Genomic DNA, 26,677 nt, shown 5'->3' with positions numbered 1-26,677 from the left:
GTAAAGCACAATATATCCAAAGAGGAAAGGACCAGTCTTTTGGCCTTAAAACAGAACGATGGGGTCGTGATCAAGCCAGCCGATAAAGGCGGTTCGATTGTGATCCAGAACAAGGATGATTATGTATCTGAGCTTTTGTCCCAACTTGATGTTGTTGAGAACTATCAAAAAATCTCAGGCGATCCAACGAAACAAATATCTACTCATTTACCAACTGACTAAGAAAGGTTTAGAGGAAGGCTATTTAAGTGACCATGAATTTAGATACTTGAACCAAAGAGAACCACATATCCCCACCATATACACTTTACCTAAAGTGCACAAGAATCGAGATAAACCCCCCGGCAGGCCCATCGTGTCCGGGTATGTTTTGATTCTTGAACCATTATGTTGATAGATAGACATTTTGCTACAGCCTTGGGTTCCGAAGCCTAGGTCATTCATAAGAGACACCATGGAAGTGATTCATTAGGTGGAGGATTTTCTATTTGATAAAAGTGTTGTAAATCAACGGCGATTAGGTTAAGCATTAGCAGAAGACATGATGTATTTGACCATTGTCGTAGCAATTGTACCAACTCCATTTTGGATTTGTGGCAGCCATTTTGTCTGCCACATGTTGCCATGTGCTCATCATGTGCTTTGTCCTACCTCCTTGTTAACTGCGCCTGAAATCTGCCCAGCAACAGGCTATATTTAGCATCCCCCACTTTCAGCATGCCCATGCATGCCCATTAGGGTCTGCAGCTGTTACTAATTAGTTCCAGATAGGAATGTGTTTACTAGTTTCTGAAAACTGATAACTCCGCCCACTCATCGATTGTGCCTTCCAATATGCCCTTATATGTACATAAAACTTGCTCTTGTATTTTGTACCGCCTTCTTTTGAGCACCCTCATTGTGTATAAAAGGGGCCATGTGCTTTAGTTCGGTGTGCTACTCTATGCAATACTGAAGGGTGTTGTGTGGACTGTAGTACCACCTTTAAAGGTTTAATAAACTATGCTTTTGTATTTTCCAGTTTCTGTGCCAACTTCTTCCTATGGTCTGAGGACTCTGTGCAGAGAAGGGCGAACCCCTTGCACTGGTAGTCCTAGCTGAGGCTTGCTTACATCAATTGGCGCCTGACACGTGGGGCTCATCGGCGACTCGGATGCCCGAAGGAGTGGTCGTGACAAAGGATTGGAATCTCGCCGCGGACGTGATCACTGCCAGAAGAGACCCGAGTCTTGGCATCCAAGGCGTTGTTCCTTTCTTTCCGATCTGACCATCCAGGTGGTGCCGGTCCTCGACTGAGATTTCGTCTGTTGGCTTGCCGTGCAGTGGCCATTTGGTCGAATTTAGAACTTGGCAGTTGGAATCTGGATGCCCTGTGATTGGTAAGAACCGTTGTACGGTACTTGCTGTGGGTTTGGAAGCCTGGGATTGGCAAGGCAGTTTTAGGATACGCTTGCTGTGGCAATTTTGGTTTGGTATGACTAGTCATGATGTGAAAGTGAAAGTGAAATATATGCGTTGCAACACATATAGGCAGGTAATGAGGAGATTTGTCTCTAAAATTGTGATTTTGATTTGAACGGCACAACGTATTACAGATACTTCAAGTGCTACTTTGATTATAATACTTCATATTTTGCACTATTTTTGGCATGCCTTGTTTTAGCGCACTTCGTAGGATGTGCTGCTTTTCTGGAAATAACCGGTTAAGACTTGAGGAATCGCAGCCGGCTCCCCCAGAGGGAACGCCTAATAGAGATATGTACATAAAATATGGTCTTTCTTCTATAAGTTCAAGTTCAAGAATTTGTATAGCGCACTACTCACCCAGAGGGTCTCAAGGCGCTTGAGGGGATGAGCGGTGCATTATTTATCGAAAAGCCAGGTTTTTAGCTGTTTTCTGAAAGAGAGGTGGTTCTGTGTAACACGGAGGTGAGAGGGGAGAGAATTCCACGTCTTGGCCGCTAAGTAGGAGAAGGATCTTCCTCCCATGGTGGATCTATGGATGCGCGGAATTGCGGCGAGGGCTTGATTGGATGATCGTAGTTGGCGGGTGAGTATGTAGAAGGATAGTCGGTTGTTGAGGCATTCTGGACCAAGGTCGTAGAGGGCTTTGTGTGCGTGGGTGAGGAGACGGAATGTGATTCTCTGGTTTACGGGAAGCCAATGGAGGTCTTTCAGGTGGCCGGAAATGTGAGCTTGACGGGGGATGTCCAGTATGAGTCTTGCTGAGGCGTTTTGGATGCGTTGGAGTTTTTTCTGTAGTTTAGCTGTGGTTCCGGCGTAAAGGGTATTTCCATAGTCCAGTCGGCTAGTGACCAGTGCGTGGGTGACCGTTTTTCTAGTATCGGTGGGGATCCAACGGAATATTTTTTTGAGCATGCGTAGGATGTTGAAGCATGAGGATGAGACGGCGTTGACTTGTCTGGTCATAGAGAGGGAGGAGTCCAGGATGACACCCAGGTTACGTGCGTGATCAGTAGGTATGGGTGCGGTTCCCAGGGCTGGGGGCCACCATGAGTCGTCCCAGGCAGAGGGGGGTGATCCTAAAATGAGGACTTCCGTTTTGTCCGAGTTTAGTTTTAAACGGCTGTTCTTCATCCACTCGGCTACTTCTTTCATTCCTTTGTGTAGGTTGGTTTTGGCAGTGTTAGGGTCTTTGGTGAGGGAGAGTATCAGCTGGGTGTCGTCTGCGTAGGAGATGATGTTGAGGTTGTGTTGTCGTACGATGGATGCGAGGGGACTCATGTAAACGTTGAAAAGGGTGGGACTGAGTGATGATCCTTGAGGTACTCCACAGATGACTTCGCTGGCCTCTGATTTGAATGGGGGGAGGCGGACTCTCTGGGTTCTTCCTGCGAGGAACGAGATGATCCATTCCAGAGCTTTTCCTTGTATTCCGACGTTGCTGAGGCGTTGTATGAGGGTGCTATGACAGACTGTGTCGAAGGCTGCTGAAAGGTCAAGTAAGATAAGGGCAACTGTTTCTCCGTTGTCCAGTAGTGTTCGGATGTCGTCTGTAGCTGCGATGAGGGCGGTCTCGGTGCTGTGTTTGGCTCGGAAGCCGGATTGTGATGGGTCGAGTGAGTTGTTGGATTCGAGGAAGGCGGCGAGCTGATTATTGACGGCTTTCTCAGTGACTTTGGCCGGGAAAGGGAGGAGAGAGATGGGGCGGTAGTTCTTAAGTTCCGAGGGGTCAGCTGTGGGTTTCTTCAGGAGGACGCTGAGTTCGGCGTGTTTCCAGCTTTCCGGGAAGGTTGCGGAGTTGAGGGAACAGTTGATGACATCGCGGAGATGGGGTGTGATGATGGAGTCTGCTTTGTTGAAGATGTGGTGGGGACAAGGGTCGGTTGGTGAACCTGAGTGGATGGAGTCCATCAGGGGGATGGTGTCTTCTATAGTGATTGGGTTCCAGGCGAGAAGGTTGTGAAGGTGCTGTTTTGGATCGGAGGTGGGTGGAGTGGTTTGTTGTTCGGTCTGGTTTATGAAGCTGTTATGTATGTCGGCGATTTTGTTGTGGAAGAAAGAGGATAAAGAGTCGCAGAGTTCTTGGGAGGGAGTGATGTCGTTGGAGCCGGCGGGGGGGTTGGTGAAATCTTTGACGATGTTGAATAGTTCCTTGTTGTTGTGGGCGTTGTTGTCGAGTCGATCCTTGAATGCGGATTTCTTGGTGGATCGGATCAGTTGGTGGTGTTTGCGGGTGGCGTTTTTGAAGGTAGTCAGGTTGTCCGTGGTTGGGTTTTTTCTCCAGGTTTTCTCGAGGGTACGGCATAGTTTTTTGGATTTTTTGAGGTCATCGTTGAACCAGGGGGCCTTTTTGCTAATTTGTTTGTTCTGGTGGATTTTCAAGGGTGCTAATTCGTCAGCGCTGTGGGTGATCCATTGTGTGAATATGGTGGCGGCTTGGTTTGGGTCTGATGATATGGTAGGAGGGTTTAGGTTAAGTGATGTGAGGAGTTGGTCGGTGGTGATTTTGTTCCAGTTTCTTCGAGGAATAGGTTGTGGGGGGTTGTGGGTCGGGGTCTTTTTGTAGCTGAAGTGGACGCAGCTGTGGTCCGTCCAATGGAGAGTGGTGGTGTGATCGAAGGAGATGTGTTTGCTGAAGGTGAAGATAGGGTCGAGCGTGTGTCCGGCTAGGTGAGTGGGGGTGTTGACAAGTTGTTTGAGTCCGAGATTGACCAGGATATCAAGTAGGGTGGTTGTGTTGCTGTCGTTTTTCTTTTCCAGGTGGAAGTTGAGGTCTCCCAGTAGTATGTAGTTCTCGGATGAGAGGGCATGTGGGCTGATGAAGTCAGTGATGTCTTCGTTGAATTTTGTGCGGGTTCCTGGTGGTCGGTAGATGAGGGTGCCTCTAAGTGTGGTCCTGGGGTCGGTGTGGATTTGGAAGTGAAGGTGTTCTGCGACCGTGAGGTTAACATCGGAGCTGGTCGTGACTCGGATGGTGTTCTTGTGGACGATGGCGATACCTCCTCCAGTTTGGGTGGGGCGGTCTTTTCGTATGATCTTATAGTTGTCTGGGATGGCTATGGCGATGTCGGGTGCTGATGAGGCGTTCATCCATGTTTCAGTTAGGAAGGCGACGTCAGGTGATGTGCAGTCGAGTAGGTCCCAGAGTTCGGTGGCGTGTCTGTGGATTGAGCGGGTGTTCAGCAGGATGCATTTTAGGCGGTTAGAGTCGGATGTGTGTTCGGCGGAAGAGGATTTGGTGTGTGTCTTGGTGCAAGAGAACTTGCAGGGGTGGCAGGCGAATGGTCCGTGAGTGAATCCTGGGGTAGCTATACAGCATTGAGATGTACGTCCGGGGTTCAGGGCATGGAGGGTATCAGCGGCGTACGTTATGCGGGTGGAGAGGGGTTTGCGGGAACCAGGGGGTCTGGCGCTGGGCGCGGTCCAGGCGCGGACGGGCGTAGACGGGCTTACCTTTGGCGCGCATGGGGCGCGACCGCTGCGCGTGAACGCTGCGCGCGTAGGCATCTGTCATATATGGATAGTGGGGGGGGAGGGTCAGCTGGGGGGCGGGGCGGAGGTCCGGGCAGGGAGGGACAACAACAAAGCACTAAATGGCAGCAGGTCAGAAACGAAACTGGACTGGAGGCAGAACCTGAAATGGGCGCTATGCACAATTGCACTAATGCACCAATGTACCCAAATGTAGCCAAGCACAATACAATCCTACTGGCTGCGCGCTTTCTGAGTGTAGCGCGACGATTATTGATAGTCTAGGCAGCAGACAGGCTCCAAAGCGCCTTAACGAGCTCAAGCGCTACGATCGCTAAATTAATGCAGACGGGCAGCTGTAGTGGGGATAATGCTACTCAGCGCTGCGATGTCCCAATCAGCGATAGTGCGCAACGATTTAACAATGCTACAGCGTTACGGTACAACTAATTAATTTGCAGCAGATAGGCAATCACCGTTCGTAAATAATGCAGGAGCAATACGGGTGAACGCAAGCAGGCAGGCAGTCACAGTGCTAATTAAAAGAGGAGCAATGCGGGTGAGCGCTACGATACCACAGTAGATAGTCTGGGGAGCTGCGTGGGGAGCGACCGTAGCTGAAGGCTTCAGGGAGGTCACATTACAATGTACAGCACATTAAGGAGGAAATACACGTGAAAAGATCCTGAGTTAAGCTGGCCAATGTATGGGTCATTTGATATGCGAAAGATTGAGTATGTGGAACAGTGTATGTTCAAGCGGAAATCCAGACAAGACATGTTTGAATGTGTGCGAATGTGGATGAAAGAAGTACGTGAGCGTGAGAAACGTGAGCAAGCGCTGATTGAAAAAGAGCAACGGAAGAATGTGTATGAAAAAGCGCAAGAATTAAGGAAGAAAAAAGTGAAAGAATTGGAAGAGAGACAGGAGAAGGAGCGCAGATTACAGATATCTGGACAATATGTTGTTCGGCAACCTCTTTATCCTGTCCTTAATAAATCACAAGATGATTTCTCATTGCTAGATCGCCCTCCGCCTCCGTATGCCGATCTGTCCGCTCCATCAGATGAAGATGTCGATTCCAGGGCAGATCGAACAAAACCAGATACTCGCTCTATGCTGTCGGTCGAACGTGCGGCAGAACTTAGAAAGACTGCTCGTCAAGCACTTCGTGATTCTGTTACTGTTTCTAACATCTTAGATAGTTTACAGGGGTGGCAGGACAGAGAGCGATTATATTTTACTGAGCACTTTGCTGAAGAAGTTATTGACATGTTTCCGAAAGTCTCTGGTGTTTTAGAACCTGATGATGTAGCAGCCGATGGTAAGGAAATACGTAATGGGCTTTTTACTCTCCCCCAGGCGGCTGATACGATAAGACGGTTGTTCAAACTACGAACTGAGGCGCTTCTTATGTGAGAGGAGAAACGGAAAACAGATAGTGCATGCAAAGACTATGCGAGAGGCTGCGCCTTTATATGTTCCTCCTAAGGGAGCGGGTACAAGTGATGATAAGTCCTCTGTAGATGCTAAAGGTTATTTTATTTATAATTGGGTGTACACTCCCTGGAATAGGGCAGATGTTAAGGCACTTAAAGCTGCATTGCCTGACCCGCGGAAAATCCAGCCGCTTTCTATGAGGAAGTTGAGGGAGCCATAAATTCTTGTATCATGACATTAGCTGATATCGATTTATTTTTCGGGCTAATATTACCGCCTGATATGTGGAGATCCGTGCGTAAAGTTGATGATCGTGCAGCGTATGGGGCATTATGGAAGGAGATAGAGACGGAAGATGAGGATAGGGAACCAGCGAAAAAGCCATGTCAGTTGATTTTAGACCTTCCTGTTGCAATATTAACTAAGTTAAAAACGATTATTCCCCCTAAAAAGATTGATTGGACTATTTTAGCATCATGTAAACAAAAGGCCGATGAATCGGTTTCAGATTTCTTTACGCGTTTTGAGGAAGCCTTTCATGATTTTAGTGGTCAGTCGGTAACGGATGATACGGGCCGACATTTGTTTGTAGATAAATATGTTACAAATCTATTACCAGGAGTATCTAGCCGTTTAAAAGCTAGTGAAAGCTCTTGGACTACCTATTCTCCGGCATCTCTCCCGACGATGGCTCAATATTATGAGCGTCAGGAATTAGAAGCGAAGGGTGAGGTACTGGGTTTTTAGGAACCGGTACCGAACCGGTAACCCAGCGGTGCCAGGGGATCAACACACCAAAGACCTCGGGTTCTCCTGAGTCAGACCCACAGAAACTTCAGAGTCTTCTAGGTGAAGTCAAAGATTAGTTTATTGGCTGCAACCAAGGTGACAGGGTCCTAGAAGTACAATGCCAGTATATTCAGGAGACTGTACACTTTCACAAAGTTAGGCTTCTCTTCTTATACATAACATTTGCCCTTTGGCGAAACATTCCTTGGGTGCGCGGTATTTCATTTATGGTTACTGATTACAAAAAGAAAGCAGAGTCATGATGACATGTACATATTTCACGTCGTGATACCCATAACAAATCATCCGGCAAGGCCCAACATTTCATCAGATGTCGCTGGACCCCTAATATCGATGGTCACCTCCCCACCATAAAATAAGTGAGGAAAAGGAGTGAAGAAAGATGTGAGCGAGATATGGCAGGTGTGCGTGCTGAAATGGTTTTATGGCCGGTTGGGCCTAGATACTATCTTGCTTGGCCACTGGGAGGGAACTGACCTAACGAGTTCGGCCTGGGGCAATGGTTCTAACTTGTACTGGGGTCAGGAAGAAGTCGATTAAGGAGTACGTGTCCTTGTGGAATCAAATTCGACTGGATTAAGGCCTATGTAGAGGGCAACATGCAACTAAGGGTTCAGAAGGTAAATGACGATTTTGAGGTGAAATTGTCACTCGAATATACTGAAAATACATGTGCTTGATGTACTCGTCATTTCCGGTCTTTTGATACCAAATTCGTCCTATTTCGACGAAGTTTTTATTCTCGAGTCCGGTACTATTACGGATCCATATTTTTCAGAACCACAGACCCTCCTTTTGCCCTTACATAGGCAATTAATCTATCCTTATGTTAATCTGAGTCCGGATCTATATTCATAAAGTCATTGAGGTGTTGCTGTAACATCATTCTAGTGCTGAGTTCGTGTCTTGACACAGGCTTCCTTACACATGATGTAGCACAGAGGCCACATATTGCAGGAGCACACTGTATGCATAGACAGAACAGGAAAAGAATGGCTAAGACCATCCCAATGACCATCAGAATTTTCCATCCCCAGGCAGATATCAGCCCCCAGAACCATCCCATAAATGACCAATCTCCTTTGTCCACATGGATAGATTCGGAAATCTTATGTAGTTTGGAGATGGCCCTGTACACTGTTGGAGCATTATCCGGAATAAAAATGCAACAACTGGACTGGATCAATTTGCATACCCCACCCCGGTCCGCAAGTATTACATCCAAAGCGACCCGGTTCTGAAGGGTCATCAGTCGATCCGACTGGAGCTCAGCAGTCAGGTTACTAAGGGCACCGGCAGTTTCAATCACGGGGGATTCAACTACCCTTGTCAATTGCCTTATGTTTCTGCTGTTAACCATGGCTCCCCAGAACGGCAGAATACCCATTGCAAAGTCACCAAATTCTTGACCCGCAGTGTCTTCTTTACTCAAAACACCTCTAACTACCCTTGTCCGATGGTAATCCGCCGCTGCTGTGTAGGTGGGAGGTAACAGGAATGAAACAAAACATGAGCCTGAGAAGTCAGGGGGCAACCATGTATAGGCTCTATCGTGGCAGATGAAATAAGTACCCTTTGCGGCTAAAAAGGCAGGGGAAGTCTGAGATCCAAAAACATACGTTTCTGTGCAGACACTCTTCCCTAGCTGAGCTCTGGGATTCCTACCAATACCTTGCAGACACAGGTGACCTTGATGGGGTACGATCCAGATAGGGGACGATCTCTTGGCTTGCTGTTTCTCACTTAGTGTAGTGCCATATCCGGTCACATTCCAACCTACATATGCAAGTATCTCATCGTCTGGGGTATCTTCGTAAGAAGTCACTTCCTTGATCATGTCAACTATACCCTTCACTAGAGCGCTAGTCTTGAGGTTGTCTTTTACAGAACGTAGGGGTTGGATTTCTCGTGCATATATGAACATTGTCCTATATGCCCATACTGACCCATTGTGACTAAATGGCAGGACCAAATAGGGGATACCTCTATCCGTGGTGTGGGGCATGAGACCACACACCCAACAGTTGGTTGTGTTCATCACAAGTTGGTGTTGGTGTAATAGCTGAATGAAGGAGTTATTAATGAACTCTAATCTCCTATTTGATTCGTGGTCAGGCAAAGAGTGGAAAGAATGAGAGGAAACAGTAGGGGGAGGTATGGGCGATGTAGTAGGCGTGAATGTCACATGAAAAGAGAATAAAGCATAGCTTATCAAAAACACCATTACGCTAAATATCATAAAAATACACATCATTATAAAAATTTTCTTTCTTATTGTTTTCAAAAGTCTCTGCTTAAAGTTCATTTGTCTGGCAGTTCTCTCCACATCAGGAAACTCCATCCTCTCTAAGGTGCTGCCCGCGGCGGTAGGTTGTTTCTGCTAAAGGATGCTTCCGTCAGTCTAGGGTGGCTCCCTTCGACCAACTGGAACCGGCAACCTATTGTTGTCAGCTGCACCCAAAAGTCTTTAGTCAACCGCGACCCTAGCAGCGGAACCCGGATGGCGGTTCGAAAAAAAACAAAAATAAGCAAGTTACCTAGATGGGAGAATCTGCATTTTCAAAATAGCATTTTGGAAGGAAAAAACTCATGATTTTATTAGTCCACAGGTTTTTCTCTCGGATCAAAAAAATGAATCACTTTTACTTTAGTCTGTTTTTCTCGGTCGGAAATTATAGCGTCTTTTCCCGGGTGCTGTCTGGTCCGGAAATAGTAGCTCAGGTTCCACAGAGTTCAATTGTTCTGATGGCGGCGTAGTTTCTTGAAAAATGTTCTTACTGTCACAATCGCGTTTAGCTTCTTCTACGCGTTCATCAGTTGTGCGCTTTGAGTCAGTGCCTCCTGTCCGGACCCATTGGTCATGTGGCAGAGGGAAGGGTATTTTCTTACAATGGATCCCGTGGACCCAATTGGCCTTCCCCTCCACTTTAACAGTTGACCTTGTAGACAGGAGGACGAGGTGCGGTCCGGTCCATCTGGGCTGGTCGTTTCTTGTTCTCTGGAAATTCTTGACCAGAACCCAGGAGCCAGGGTCAATGGAGTGACCCGGTGTCTCGGAAACCGGAGGCAAGGTGTTGTGGACCTGTTGATATAAAACACGCAATTTAGCCGTCAATTCATACAGATAGTCGAGCAAAATGGGGTGTTGCAGCTCGCTAAACTTCGTGGGCCTAGGCACTCCCCATATGTTGGCTGGCCGACCAAAGACTATTTCATAGGGGCTGAGTTTCATTCGCGAATGCACAGTCATTCTGGTGGATAGGAGTGCTAAGGGTAGAGCGTCGGGCCATTTAAGACCCGTGCTCGCTTGGATTTTGGCCAATTTAAGTTTAAGCGTGCCATTGTAACATTCCACTAATCCAGCTGATTGGGGGTGATTTGCAGCGTGGAACTTCTGACTAATGCCTAGCCCTTCACACACTCGTTTCATCACACTACCCACAAATTCACTTCCGTTGTCCGACCAGACCATTCTAGGCATTCCGAACCTGGGGAAGAACTCTTTCACAAGGGCTTTCGCTGTGGACAAGGCAGTATTGTCCCTTAGGGGATAGGCTTCTACCCACCTTGAGAAGGCGCAAACAACCACGAGCACATATTTTAAGTTGTTGCACCTCTCCATGTGTATGAAATCTAGCTGCAAAACCTCGAACGGATACGTAGGAGGTGCGAAATGACCAGCAGGAGTTGGAGTTCCCCTACCAGGATTGTGCTTCAGACATACCATGCAATTCTTGACAACATTTTCTGCACACTTGGGAATCCCTGAATTCTTCCACACTGGGGCCAACAACTCGCAAATCCCTTTCGCGCTGATATGGGCCATCCCATGAGCCATTGTAACCATTGCAGGCACATACGCATCGGGTAACATCCATCTTTGTTGCTCTGTCGATTCAATCCAACAACCATTTACATCCATTCTCCCTGTACTTTCTTTCCACATGCTTAACTCTTTCTCCGTGGCCTCAGCTTGGATGGACTTCACACTTTCTATCGTGTCTTCACACATTCCAACATCACCAGTCCATCTTTCTGGGCTCGCAACATACATTCGGCTCATCACATTCTTTGCCGTTTCTTTAGCAGTTTCGTCAGCAAATGCATTTCCACGACCAACATCATCGATCACTTTCTTGTGTGCACTACATTTTACAACTGCTACTTTCAGGGGCAACGTCAGCGATTCAAGAAGCTCATTCACCAACTGACCATGCTGAATCTTAGCTCCATGCGAAGTCAGGAACCCACGTTCTCTCCACAATCGACCAAAACTGTGAGCCACTCCAAAAGCATACTGACTGTCGGTATAGACAGTCACTTTCATTCCTTTTGATAACACACATGCTCTCGTCAGTGCCACGAGTTCGGCGGCTTGAGCCGAACCATGTGGTATTCGCGCAGTTTCAACGATTGTGTGCAGAGTTGTGACAGCATACGCTGTAGTCACGTTACCATTTGGGAGTTTAAAGCATGAACCATCCACCCATAATGTACCATCACTTTCGGCGAGAGGAGTATCGGATAGATCAACTCTCCCTTTGGTCTCCTCCTCAGTCCTGAGGAAACAATCGTGCTTTTCTGAAGCATCCGATTCCTCAGCAATTGGTAACAATGTGGCTATGTTCAGAGTACTGCATCTTTTGATGTGCACATGGCTCGCTAGTAGCGTCAATTCATAACTGGACAGTCGAGCACTAGTTAAGTGCTGTGTCTTGGTCCTATTTAACAATGTATCTACTGCATGCGGAACCATCACAATTAGTGTATTATTCATTACTAGGCCTGCAGACTGTCGAATAGAAACAGCTGCTGCTGCTGTGGCCCTTAGACAACTTGGCAATGCTCGTGCTACTGGATCCAAAGTTGACGAAAAATAGGCGCATGGCCGTTGTCTATCTCCGTATAACTGAGTCAGCACAGACAATGCACAGCCCTCCTTCTCGTGGACATATAATGTGAAAGGCTTACTGTAGTTGGGGTTACCTAACACAGGGGCCGAACATAATGCTGTGCGTATTTCGAGAAAACTTTTCTCGCACTCATCGGACCAAGGAATGGGATTGGGTGTATTTGTACACGTTAGTGCCAATAAGGGTTTGGCTAATAACGAAAAATTTGGAATCCACTGTCTACAGTACGATGTAATGCCCAAGAAAGCGCGTACTTCTCTCTGCGTTCTTGGCACATTTAATTTCGCTATTGCCTGAATTCTTTCTGGGGTCAGTTTCCTTCCCTCCTTCGATAAGAGATGACCTAAGTAGGTCACTTCTTGTCGGCAATATTGGAGCTTGGAAAGTGACACCTTGTGATGTAGATCACATAGATGACGCAGTAGTGCCAACGTGGCCATTTTACATATTTTCTCAGTATCCGCAGCTATGAGCAAATCGTCCACGTACTGTACTAGAGTGGAACCTTTGGGCAAAACCATTGCGTCAAGCTGACTTTTCAGAGCTTGACTGTATATTGAGGGGCTCTCACAGTAGCCTTGAGGAGCGCGTTTAAAACGGAAACTGCGACCACCTAAACTAAAGGAAAAAATATCCCTGCTCTCCTCCGCAATCGGGATACTGAAGAAAGCATTCTTCAGGTCAATCACCGAAAACCATGATGCGGATGCTGGAATCATAGTCAATAATGTTGTAATGTCGGGGACAACTGGGAATTGTGGCACCACTATCTTATTTACTTCCCTAAGATCAATCACAAATCTATACACAGGTGGCTGAGAAGGGTCAGTTCGTTTTAAAACAGGCAGAACAGGACTATTGCAAACATTGCCTCGTGTTTCCTCAATTACGTCTTTCTCAATCAACTCGTAAACAATCGCTAGCAAAGCTTTTTCGCCCTCATTGGATATTCTGTATTGGGGAATTCGTGGCATTTTGACATTCGACTTAAATGTTACAACATACGGTGGAATTTCTAAAAGACCTACATCATTCGGACCAGTAGCCCAAAGAATATCCGGAAGAAGTGTCAATTCTGTTGGAAGCGTATTTCTCGACAAATACATGGGAGAGACCACTTTCTTACCTAAAGTCAGTTGTACTCCTGAGGGAGAACAGTACAAAGTCGCATACAATCTTTTTAGCAAATCTAATCCTAGCAAATTTTCACCACAACCTGTTGTCAAAATAAGGGGTGCTTCGAATTCACAAGGACCAACAGAAAGAGATAAAGGGTCAGAAATCGGATTTCTAACCGGGGCGCCAGAAAAACCTACGGAAACGTTCATTTCGCCAGACAAAGGTGCACCAGGGAGTTTGGAGTGCATAATAGAACTCTTTGTAGCACCAGTATCCAACAGAAAAGGTTCTGACACACCCGATGTAATCACCTCAACGTAAGGTCCACTCTGATCTACTGGAACTGAAACAACTCCCTCTCTTCGTCTAAGGCTGTCCTAGCAATCGTTATTCTCCCACTGCTCATTTTCTGTGTAATACTCATCAACGTAGTATTGAGCTGTCCTATCAGATACGTTATTTTGCTGGTCAAACCTGTTCATAGAGTTTTGTGGTGGAAGGGGACGTGTGTCCTGAGGGGTGTTTCCACGCCCTCTACCTCTGGGCGCTTGCTGACTACCACGACCTCGTACACCAGAAAACTCGCTTGTACGTTGCGGCAGGGCAGGACAGTCATATTTGTAATGGCCTTCTTGTTTGCAGTATAAACACTGATTGGGACCTACGCGGTTTTGATTGTAATCGAATCTCTGCAAGTTTCTCTGCGGCTGCTGAAAAGTGTTCCGGTAGTGATTCGGACCATTATTATTTCTATTACCACCACCACGTGGAGGATATGCTTGCTGTAGCAAAACCTTAGTTTTGAGTTCTCTAGTCTTCTTCTCTACTTTATCTTTCTCATCCTTGTCTCTATTCTCGTAGTACTGTGCGGTAGCTAATATCTGGGCTGAAGATGAGACTGCCCAAGAACTTTCTGAATCTTTCAATTTTCTACACAAGTCTGGAAACAGATTGTGCACAAATTTATCGACGAACAATCTCTGACCACCTTCTGTGGTCATATCTTGACCGCTGTGATCAATGAATGTTTCTTCAAATCTGGTGAAGAAATCTGACACAGTTTCTTCTTTCTTTTGCTTGCATGCAGATAACTTATCCCAATTTACACGTATCGCAGGCATTATCGTCTTCATGTAATCTACTATTCTACCAGGTAGTTCCGCTATCAGGGGCTCAGGTTTTGCACCACCAACTTGTCGTGCATCTGCAACAGTAATATTAGCCCACGTGTCACCTAATTCCTGGTCATGATCTTCATGACGAATTTTTCCCCATAAAGGCTGTGGAACAACGTTCCCGAATAACATATCGATATCGGCTAAATTCATAATACATGACCCAGCAGTTTGCGACAATTCTTTATAGTACCCTGCAGGATTTTTACGCGGATCTGGTAGTGTTTGTTTGAGTGCTAAAACTTCTGCTCGCTTCCATGGAACATGTACCCATACTCGGTGAAAGTGGGGCAGGACAGGTGGGACAGCTGTCGCGTCACCCTCTCTCCACTGTGGGGGAACTTCTCTCATAGGGTATTGTCGTGCCTTTTTCTTACTAGATGCACTAGATTCTGATGGTGACCCAGAACTACTTCCCTTACTTCGATGTGATAATAGCATTTCAACTGCTTCTTCTACATCGGGACCTACAATCATACCCAGACTAAACTTAAACCTTATACGACATCTCTTGTGGGAGGCAATCCTGATCATTGTCTTCTAAATCCTCGCAAAGAAAAACACACATCTGTTCGAACACATATCTCTGTGTCGCTGTTTCCCATTGATGGAAAACTTCCATGACAGACTGTAAATCATATTTCGCAGTGTCCATGACCCATTTCCGAGCTAAATTATTCAGGGAATCTCTCTCTTGATAATCGGGCAGTTGACTTCGCAACTGTCTTTTTCCTATGTTAGGGGTCGTAGCAGGCGACCCGAAAAGTGGTAAAAGAAGATTAGTAACAGTACTGGCCATTTTTTGCCGAAGGGAAGGTGAAACGGAAGAACAAACAGATGAAAGAACGGGGTGAGGTAAAGCGGATGCAGAGATGGCAGAAGAGGTATGAGGAATAATAGATGTGGTACTAGGCAAAATCACAGAAGGGGCATTTGTAGAAAGTACAGTAGGCAAGATCGTAGAAAACACAGGAGCAACAGAAGTGGTCGGTGGGCCTAGAGGAGGCTGCACCGAAGAAGTAGGAGCCAGCTGAAGAACAGCTGGTGGGTGCTGTGGAAAAGCCAGAGGCGCAGCTGGTGCAACTAAAGGTTGCGGGGGTGCGGTAGCATTCTGCGCATAGGGCGGTGGCGAAGTTAACAATTGCGACATTAATTGGTCTTTTTCACGCTCTTTTGCTTTCCCTTGCTGAAGAGACGGCAAGACTGGATAGCACTTATCTATTGCCATTTTACATTGCCTGTGCAGTTGTTCATTTATCTGCTCTTCCTCATTATCTTTAAACTGCACGGCAGCTTGCATTACTGAAAGTCCTTCTTCTCTCTTATTTTTTTTAGCTAATTTAATTTCTTTTTGTTTGGCTTCTTTGCGCCATATGCGGAAAGAGTCAAACATCGCCGGCCGGGCTTTCTTTTTGAAGAGTTTAACTTCAAGGTTGTCTAAGATTTCAGAATCAAAGCTACCATATTGGGGCCATTTTAAAACACCGTCTTTCCTAGTGTATTTAATCCATACCTCGTTGTAAACGATGGGGCCTACCCCATGTTTAACGTATAGCTCGTAAGTCGGAGTTCCAACTGGAGGAACCGGACATGAGTCCTCCAATCGGGAGTCCCTATTATTATTACCAAGACAAAACAAATTCCCGAGTCTAAGACTAGGCATCCTTCTTCTCTAGTCTAGTTCCAAAACTTCAAAGGAGTTATCGATTACGATATTGCTCGTGAAAACACGAGTCCTTCGGTTATGGTACTTGCAAGAACCAATAAAAACCTTTATGTATCTCTAAGATATCACAAAGTAAGTCCAACTAAGGACTAGGAGACGCTCCACTTATACTTAACTGAAAATTATCGATGGCTTCACCAGAAGACTCGTCTCAGCGTTTCGCTCTACCGAAAATGTCAAGGGTCCAACATCAGGGCGATAGCCAGGGCAGCAGTCCTTGTAGCCGTCGGGAAGCGGGGAACCTCGTAGTAAAGACCTTCGGACCACGTCGACATGCAGGGGTCGATGAGGTGGTGGGCCCTCCTCCGGAATTTTCACACGAAGCTCCTCACGATCTTCAGGCTGATTGGTACCACTGGAATCGCTCCAACGCTGGGCGCCAAATGAGGTACTGGGTTTTTAGGAACCGGTACCGAACCGGTAACCCAGCGGTGCCAGGGGATCAACACACCAAAGACCTCGGGTTCTCCTGAGTCAGACCCACAGAAACTTCAGAGTCTTCTAGGTGAAGTCAAAGATTAGTTTATTGGCTGCAACCAAGGTGACAGGGTCCTAGAAGTACAATGCCAGTATATTCAGGAGACTGCACACTTTCACAAAGTTAGGCTTCTCTTCTTATACATAACATTTGCCCTTTGGCGAAACATTCCTTGGGTGCGCGGTATTTCATTTATGGTTACTGATTACAAAAAGAAAGCAGAGTCATGATGACATGTACATATTTCACGTCGTGATACCCATAACAAATCATCCGGCAAGGCCCAACATTTCATCAGATATCGCTGGACCCCTAATAAAGATGGTCACCTCCCCACCATAAAATAAGTGAGGAAAAGGAGTGAAGAAAGATGTGAGCGAGATATGGCAGGTGTGCGTGCTGAAATGGTTTTATGGCCGGTTGGGCCTAGATACTATCTTGCTTGGCCACTGGGAGGGAACTGACCTAACGAGTTCGGCCTGGGGCAATGGTTCTAACTAGTACTGGGGTCAGGAAGAAGTCGATTAAGGAGTACGTGTCCTTGTGGAATCAAATTCGACTGGATTAAGGCCTATGTAGAGGGCAACATGCAACTAAGGGTTCAGAAGGTAAATGACGATTTCGAGGTGAAATTGTCACTCGAATATACTGAAAATACATGTGCTTGATGTACTCGTCATTTCCGGTCTTTTGATACCAAATTCGTCCTATTTCGACGAAGTTTTTATTCTCGAGTCCGGTACTATTACGGATCCATATTTTTCAGAACCACAAGGGTAGTGAGGATAAGAAGTCTAAGGAACTAAAAACAAAGGTTATGTTATCTCAGGTTTATGGTCCACCTCCTAGAGGTAATGATAGAGGCGGACGAGGATTTTATGGCTCTTCTTACACTCGTTCGAATTTGGCTGTTGATCAATACGCGTATTGCAGGAAATTTTGCCATTGGGCTGATGAGTGTCCATTGTTGCGCTCACAACGCTATGTCCGTGGTCGAGGACCAATGAGAAATCGCGCGGGATATTCAGGTCCTAGGGGCAACACGAACGATCGCGCTAGGTTGGATTCTAATGTGCGGGTACAAAATGGGTTCAATACTTTTGACAGGCGCAACCAATACCAGATGTCTGATTATGTGCAGCCTGATTTACATGATTCTGCTTATGCATAGGATTGCGTAGGATGGGGTAAGGAATCAGTTGAAGTTCCAGTAGATCAGAGGGGTCCTTATGTTACAGCACATGTTTTGGGTTCTACTGATCAGTTTCTGGTTGATACAGGAGCTACTCGTAGCGCTCTGTCTAAACAATTGGTTCCGAGGGCTCCCCTGTCTGGCTTAACGATCACATCGATAGGGTTCGATGGAACACCCTCCCTTAGCTCATTATCACAACCACTTGCATTTCAGGTTGATAAATTTGCTGCTCCATGCCCATTTTTGCTCTCCCCAAATACACCAGATAATATTGTGGGGCTTGATATGCTTAAGCATTTCAGAGCTACAATAAGATGTTCCCCTGAAGGAGTACGAGTGATTTTTAATGATAATTACCCAGTGATGGACAGAGTTTGCATTGCTAAAGAGGATACTGCATTAGCCTCCCTACCTAAAACGTTGTGGGCTACTTCAGATACTGATGTGGGACAGATGGTTATATCCCCGGTGCATATTAGTGTAAAGGAGGGAGCTGTGTTACCACGTTTGCCTCAATATAGAATTTCACAGGAGGGTGAGGAAGCACTCACACGAATTGTACAAGATCTCATTGAAGTGGGGGTGGTTGAAGAAGTTCCATTTAATGTTTGTAACAGCCCGATTCTCCCAATTTTGAAGAAAGACACTGATACTAGGATTAATCGATTTATAATTGACCTACGGGAGGTGAATAAGATAGTGGTGCCACAGTGGTATATGACATCACGACACTTCTTACTTTAGTTCCACCTACTGCAACCACGTTCTCTGTTATAGACTTGAAGAATGCCTTCTTTTCGATCCCTATTCATCCTGATAGCCGATATCTGTTCGGTTTCACTTTGAATAATCGATCGTATAGATTTTGTAGAGTTCCCCAAGGCTATACTGAGAGTCCTAGTATTGACAGCCAGGCATTAAAGAGACAACTTGATTCTTTTGTTCTGACTGAAGGTGTGGCGCTCATACAATATGTCGATGATATCTTGTTGGCAGTCGATACCCCTGAACAATGTGAAAAATGCACTTTGTCCTTGCTTTATTTCTTTGCTTCACATCATCACAAAGTATCGAAAAAGAAATTGCAGTATTGTAGACCAAAGGTAACCTATTTAGGTCACCTTTTGTCTAAGGAGGGGCGTGCACTTACATCAGATCGCATTCAGGCAATTCTAGACACACCAGTACCTTCTACACAGAAAGAAGTTCAAGCATTCTTAGGTCTTACTTCCTTTTGTAGGCAATGGATATTGGGATTTTCATACATTGTTAAGCCTTTGTTAGCACGTTTGACAAAAGACACTCCAATACCCCTTCCATGCTCAGATGAATGTGAGAATGCTTTTCGACAGTTACGACAAGCCCTTTGTTCAGCACCAGTGTTAGGTACTCCAGATTACACGAAGCCCTTTACATTGTATGTACACGAGAGAGATGGATGTGCATTGTCAGTTTTAGTACAGACACATGGTGATAAGCAACGCCCTTGTGCATATTTTTCAGCAGTACTTGATCCTGTTGCTCGAGCGTTGCCTGGATGTTTTCGCTCGGTTGCAGCAACATCTGTGTCAATACGCCAGAGTGAAGGGATAGTCTTATCACATAAGCTGCTGGTGCTGGTACCCCATGCTGTTGATGCCCTTTTGAATCAAACAAAGACGCAGCATTTAACTAGTGCTCGGCTGACAGGATATGATCTGACGCTGTTAGCTCCTCATATTACACTGAAGAGATGTGCAACAATAAACCCAGCCACGTTGTTGCCATTTCCGGTGATTCAGCCTGAGGCGCAAGAAACACATGATTGTATTTTCCTGACTGAGGAACAGACAAAGGGTCATATTGATTTGCAAGATACGCCCCTTCCAGATGTAGATGTAGAATTGTGGGTTGATGGGTCTTGTCTGAAGTTACCGGATGGTACAACTTCAGCCGCATATGCAATTACTACGCTTCACACAATAGTGGAGACAGCTCGCATACCACAGAAGTCAGCTCAAGCAGCAGAACTAATAGCTTTGACACGAGCATGTGAGCTTAGTACAGGTTTGCGTGTGAACATTTATACAGATAGCCGCTATGCTTTTGGAGTGGCGCATGATTTTGGGCTGCTCTGGAAGGAAAGAGGTTTTCTGACATCACACGGGATGCAGATAATGCACGGAGAACTAGTGCATAATCTTTTGACTGCATTAACATATCGAAAGAAAATAGCTATAGTGAAATGCAGTGCGCACAAGAAAGTGACAGATAAGGTGGGACAAAGGAAATGCCTTTGTCGATCGAGTGGCACGTGAGACTGCGATGCAGCCCGACACTACTTCTATGTATGTAGTAAAATCACAAGCTGAGCGGTGGCACGATGCTAGGAAAGAAGTATTAGAGATACAGAGGACCGCTTCTGACAAAGAACGGGAGCAATGGTCGAAGGATGGGGAGTTGGATGATGAAGGTTGTTGGCGAAACAAACAGATGAATAGATGGAAATTGCCTATAGCTTTTGTACAACCTATGGTTCAGATGGCACATGGGCTAGCACATGTTGGAGCTTCACCAATAGTGAAATTGCTTACGCAAGTTTGGGAGCATCCAGAAATTGCTAGCACAGCTAAGAGAGTAGTACAGTCCTGGATTGAGGCGTACCCTTCAAAGGACAATACTGCGATTACTACGGCAAAGGTGCTTTTGAAGGAATTTTTTCCTCGTTATGGTGTTTGTACACTTTTGTGGAGTGATAACCGACCTCATTTTATAGGGAATGTTATCAAGTATGTCCTGAAAGGATTAGGGATCAAACAGAAGTTTCATGCAGTGTTCCACCCACAATCAGCAGGATTGGTGGAAAGATACAATGCTACTCCGAAGCTGAAATTAGCCAAGATACAGGCTTCTACTTCTCTGATTTGGCCAGATGCGTTGCCACTGGCATTGTTGTCTATTAGATCAGTGCCTCATTCTCCAACAGGTCTCACCCCCTATGAGATTCTGTTTGGTAGGCCCATGAATATCTGGGGAATTCCTAAACCAAGTTGTGTGTATGATGTATCTTGTGTCTTAATGAATTACTATTTGCCACAATTAACTAATAACTTGGTTTCTATTCATCAACAGGTTCGGGAAGCACTTCCTGACAGATCTACAGGTGAAGGCCATGAACTCCGACCTGGCGACCATGTGGTGATTAAGGTCTTCGAGCAGTTTGGAGCCAAGGTGGCGTGGACCAGAGCAAGTGCTACTTGCCACGAGGACAGCAGTTCGAGTCACGTACCGGAAAAATTGGATCCACAGCACCTATTGTCGGCGAGTACTTCCTACCTTGGTGGAGCCTGCTGTGTTGACCGACCATCGAGAGGTTCTGACTGCGGAGAAAGGCCGTGCTGTGACACCTGACAGATCTGAGGAGTTCTTCCCGGACCAGACAATCCCTGGAACAACGAGATATAATTTGAGACCGAGAAAGGAGTCTGCAGTGCTTGTGAAAGTTGTCTGAGCTTTCCCTGGGTTAGTGAAACGGAGAGCCGGTGTGGCAAGGGGGGGGAATCAGCCTGCATTATAGTGTTGACACCCGTCTCGGCCCGTGGTGAAGAAATCAACGGCTGCCCAGGGGTAAGAGCTCTGACAACTAGTTTGGTTTCAGGAAGAATTATTTTGTGCTTTTGTCAAAAATGGAAAAAAAGAAGATTTTTTTGTGCTGTAGGGCTTATTGTTGTCTTGGTGATTGTGGCAACAATAACATGGTCTTGAGGAGACAACTCCTGCTCGTGAGTTGTTTGTTGTTACTACACCGACACCTGAGGAGCATTATTTTTTCACGCTCCCGTATCAAGAATTGAAGCACCGACAATCCTACCTTAATAACACTTTTATTCAGATGCTACATCATACCCACATTGCTACAAATGCCACAAACTGTTGGATTTTGTGGGATGATGCCTGCACATCAAAAGAAGGCAGGAACACCATTTATACCTCTCCCTTTTTCGCATAATGGCTCCTGTCGAGCCTGGTATACCCTGCTTTTTGTAACTAGGAAGCCTACTGTGGGCAGACTGCTTTTCCGGTTGAATAAAGAATGTCATCAAGACAAAGATGGGTATCCCCATGCGAAATGGGAGTGGGAGGAATATCGACCGGACAATATTTCAACGCCATATATCAATCAATCAAAAATGTACTTTTATTTGATTCCTTAAAAATCATAAAAGGATGGACAATAATCATAAAATGCAATGCTTTAAAGTATACATTTTAAAAGCATAAAAGGACTTAAGGTCAATATCACGATAGAAGGACACATTATTTTAAAATAATGACGAATATGACAATACATTTGGGAAATATATTCTTATTTGTTCCTTCCTTAAAGCCTCCTGGAGGATGGATTTTCGAGTTTCCAATAAAGAAGAACAAGTACATAGTAAATGTAGTAATGACTCTTCCCCTTGACCGCAGAAGCGACATTCCTTGGATGGCCATGTTTGTTTCCATTTTGGGGTCAAATCCTTTGAGGGGAAAGACCCCATGCGTAGCAAAGTCAGATAATGTTTTTTCTGGTGAGAGAATTGTTCCAAAAGGTATTGTTGTGGCTTCAGCCTCTGGTAGTCCTTTATCACAGCCCAGGCATGATATTTTTTTTGCAAAGGACGTTTTATCCGTTAGTAAAGAAATCCGTTTAATGGCGTTATTGACTACGCTTTTAAATCCGGAGTATGTTGCGGGGGTGAGCCAAGCGTCCTCTAACTGTAATGCCAACAAGGATTCCTTCAGAGCTGCTGTGGTTGAATTGGCTAGGCTCATTTGATTTTCAATCTCGACCCAACAACAATGGGCAAGGGTGTTGTCTTCTGCTCCCTCATCCTCCAGTAGTATTTTACTAGGGCGCCTTGTCTGGCCATGATCTGATTTTTTAATCCATATTCTAGGCGGATTTGTGCCTGTGAGGTATGTAGCGGTATTGAAAACAGTCTTTTAAATAGTGTAGATTGTGCTGTATTTAGGACTGCGGCATCTTTAGTATTCAGAATTTCCGAGCCGTATGAGATGGAAGGTAAAACTTTTGCAGCAATCACTTTAAGCAGATGGGCGGTGGAGCATCCTATAAGTTTTTTCTTTAGGGTTTTAAAAGCAAACAACAATTGTTTGGCTTTCATGCGGCCTTGATCCAGGTGTGGTTTGAAGTTAAGCTTACAATCTAGCTGAAAGCCTAGGTATTTATAGCACATTCCCTAACCAATGGAAGCTCCTCCAATTTCCAGGAAAAAGGTTGCCTTTTCGATGTTTTAATAGAATTCGAGAAACACAAAACTTTTGTTTTTTGATGGTTAATCGTGAGTTGGTTCAAGGTAGCATAGTCTCCTAATTTTGTAATCAGTTTCTGCAGGCCTATAGGAGTTTGTGCTAGCAGGACAATGTCGTCGGCATATTGGACGCACGGTATCGTTTTTTTCCACAATTTAGGAGGGTCGGCTTGGATTAACCGACGGCACTTATCAAGGTCAGAGGTGTAAATGTTAAATAGGCAGGGTGCTAACACGCAGCCCTGTTTTAGCCCATTGAATGTTGGTATTTTGCCAGTTAAACTGGACCCATCTCCGTTTTTGATTTGGACCCACGTGTGTGAATACAGATTGATGATGGCCATCAGGAGTCGTGGCGGGAGTCCGCAGTCTTGCATTTTTGCCCAAAGGTTAGCTCTTGAAACTTTATCGAAAGCTGTTTTTAGGTCGATAAAACAGGCATACAAAGGCCTCGATTTTGCAAATGCTTGATTGGCTATGAGAGTGACAGCTGAAATATTGGTGAGGGTACCCATCCCTGCCCGGAATCCAGTTTGTGTGTAGGGTATTAAGTTTGACCGGCTGACCCAAGCCTCTAACTCGACCAAAAGATTAGATGCGTATAATTTTGCCTCCACATCTATCAATGCGATTAATCTGTAATTGGAGGGATCTGAGCGGGAACCCGACTTGTGGATTGGTTTAAGGATACTTCCTCTCCAAGACTCAGGGATCAAACCGCATGTAATGGCTTTGGTAAAAAGGGGAGTCAGGAGACAAGACCAAAATGGAGGGTCATGCCGAAACAGGGCGTTTGGTAGTCCATTGGGACCTGGAGCTCCCTCGGGTTTTAATTTTTTTAAATTATTTTTAGTACTTTTTCAGCAGACAATGGCTCTAAAACTGCAGACGATTCATGGGTCAGGGTATTGTTGGCTTGTCCTCCGCCGCCGGCCCCATTTGCTTTATCGGTCCGTTATTCGGGGCAATTGAAGGTTGACTTTCGTTGTATAGGTGTTCGATATGGGCTCTCCATGTTGCTTTCGTTACATCCGAGTTATGATGTCAATTCCTACCGTTAGTTAACGGATTGATTTGATCCCAGAAAAGCTTGGAGTCCCTTAGTTTACTTGCATAGAGAAGTTTTGTCCAGATATGTTAATTGTACTCTTTTTTGATCGATATTATGTGCCTTTTGTGCTCCTTTCTTGCTTTTGCAATTAAAAGCAGGATTCCCTGAGGAGGAGCTTTGCGCGCATCTAAGATGGCCGCGTGAGCTAGGGGCTCCCGAGACCCTCGTACCCTCCCGCATATATCCTGCCAGTTATCCTGATTGCTGTTGATGTCTCTGAGTGTATGAACCACGAGAGAGATGAAAGCTGAAAACTGCGTCCCGATCGGACCCCGGGAGCCGGAGTTGTGAGGTGGAGAAATTTGCTGCCCTCATCTCCCGGATGCCCGGTGCTTGGGTTGGCAGAGTCCCCGAGGTGTAATTGAACAACATCGGCACGGGCTTGCGGAGGAGGCCGGCACAGTCTCACTTTCACTTTCGTTTTTGACACTTGGACTGATCTTGGAATCGGAAGACGCCGCATTGTGGTGGCGGCTCCTACCCCTCTTGGCGATTAATCGTATTTAACAAATATACGAGTTATTTGACTTTAGCCTAAGGGGTTCGCCGTACTTCTTTTGGGCTAATTTCTGTGCATGTCCTGAGGCCCGTCTTGTAATTTCCGGATCTTTTCTATGACCTGTTCACCCAGAGACTGGTTCCCCCCTCTCTAGAATTGAGACTGTCCTGAAATTGCGAGCAAACCGGAGGGGGACATACAGAAGTTGAGAACCAACAGAAGGGGTGGATATACCCAGTCCAATGTCATGGATAGATATTCCCAAGTTAAAGGATCACCCGGTAGCCCTGGCAAGTCCCAAGATGCGACGAGGGATTCCTCTGCTTCGAACACCGAGCCAACGTTGATGGACGTTATAGGTGCAATCGAGGGAATCAGGTCAACCCTCGGGCAACAGATTGAGGCCCTTGCACATAAATTGGAACCTGTGGCTATAGATGTGAATTTGATCCGCATGGACCTTACAAAAAAAACCGAAAAGGTCAAATCGTTAAATGTTAAAACGTCGAGTTTAACGGACGACGTCGTGGAGCTACAGACTGAAGTCCGAAATCTGAGGGCCGTGAATGACACAGTTGTCCGTCGCCTGGAGGATTTTGAAGGGAGGGCCCGAAGGAACAATGTCCGTATAATCGGAGTTCCGGAAAAGGTGGAAGATCAAGCTGCCGACCTCTTTGTTGAAGACCTTATCGCTAACCATCTACGGCCCAAGGGACTCAGTAAATTTTTACCGTGGAGGGAGCTCATAGGGTCCCTGGTGGGAAACCGAAAGTGGGCGCCCCACCGAGGCCTTCTTATAGCACGGATCTTTAATTTCCGAGACAGAGACGTTGTTCTTCAGGCCTCTCGTGCGAGTGGGCCCTTGCATTTTGAGAACTCATCTATCAGCTTTTTTCCGGACTTCACTCAAGCGGTTCAAAAACTAAGACTCAGCTTCATGGGGGTGAAGAGACAACTTCGGGACATGGGACTTAAATACGCCATGCTTTTTCCATCCAAGCTGAGAGTCGAACGTGATGAACGGACCTATTTCTTCGACAAGCCAGAAATGGTGGCCGACTGGTTGGACACGTTGACGGCCTGGCACGATCTGGGGGGACAGTCTGGTGGGGCTGAGAGTGGACATATGGACAAGGAATAAGTCTCGCTCGTCTGACTCCTGGGGTCGCCAGGGTATTTCCTATTGCTGTGGTTCTAATAGTTATGTGCAGTTCCATACAGCTGAAATGGGGAGGTTACTGAGCTACCGGAGGGTCTCTCTCCTCCTCAGCTTTACTTTTTGTAGTTTAGTTTAGATGTTGGGGCGATAGGCACACTGCGAGTTGGGGTGGCTCTATAGTCGAAAGCAGGGGTGCAGGGTGGGGGGTGTTGTTTCTAATTGTTTGGGAAGAGGTGGTGGGGGGTGTTGGTTTTTTGTTTCCGATTTCAGCAAGGCGCTATATTGCAAAAGGCTTACATTGAGGTGCGGGACTCGGAGGGGGGATGGGTCTTCTTTCTGTTTCATGATGGGGCTTTAGGAGTTGAGGTTGATAAGCTGGAATGTTAATGGGTTGGGGGACAGGATTAAGCACGGGGTGGTGTTGCAACTTCTGAAGCGACACTCCCCGGACGTGGTTTTGTTACAGGAAACACACTTGGTTGGTAATACATGTCACGCCATGAATAGAAAGGGATATCATTTGGTTGCTCATGCTGGGTTTACATCCGGTTCCCGTGGGGTTGGAATACTCCTTAAGAACTCTTTTCCGTTCGAAGTGGATTCGATGATCCTTGATGAGAGAGGGTGCTATGTGGCTCTATCGGGGCGGTGGGAGGGCCGCACACTTTCCTTGGTGTCTGTTTATGTTCATCCTGGCTTACAGTCTACTACCTTTGCCGACCTGGGTCGAGTTCTACTGGATCTCCCTGGGGGGTTTCTGATTCTGGGGTGTGACTTTAATTCAGTGATATCTGGTGTGTTGGATAGGTACCCACCTAGG

The 26,677-nt window shown here is 46.0% G+C and overlaps 1 protein-coding gene across 1 annotated transcript in view; it reads right to left on the bottom strand.

The window, feature by feature from the left end:
* CLPTM1L (CLPTM1 like) overlaps positions 1 to 26,677 on the bottom strand; it is a 1,937,019-nt gene that overhangs the window by 346,791 nt on the left and 1,563,551 nt on the right. The window lies entirely within an intron of this gene.

The sequence above is a fragment of the Lissotriton helveticus genome, chromosome 4_1 (assembly GCF_964261635.1).
Source record: "Lissotriton helveticus chromosome 4_1, aLisHel1.1, whole genome shotgun sequence".
In the NCBI taxonomy this organism is placed as follows: domain Eukaryota; kingdom Metazoa; phylum Chordata; class Amphibia; order Caudata; family Salamandridae; genus Lissotriton; species Lissotriton helveticus.
This window is presented reverse-complemented; position numbering and strand designations above follow the sequence as displayed.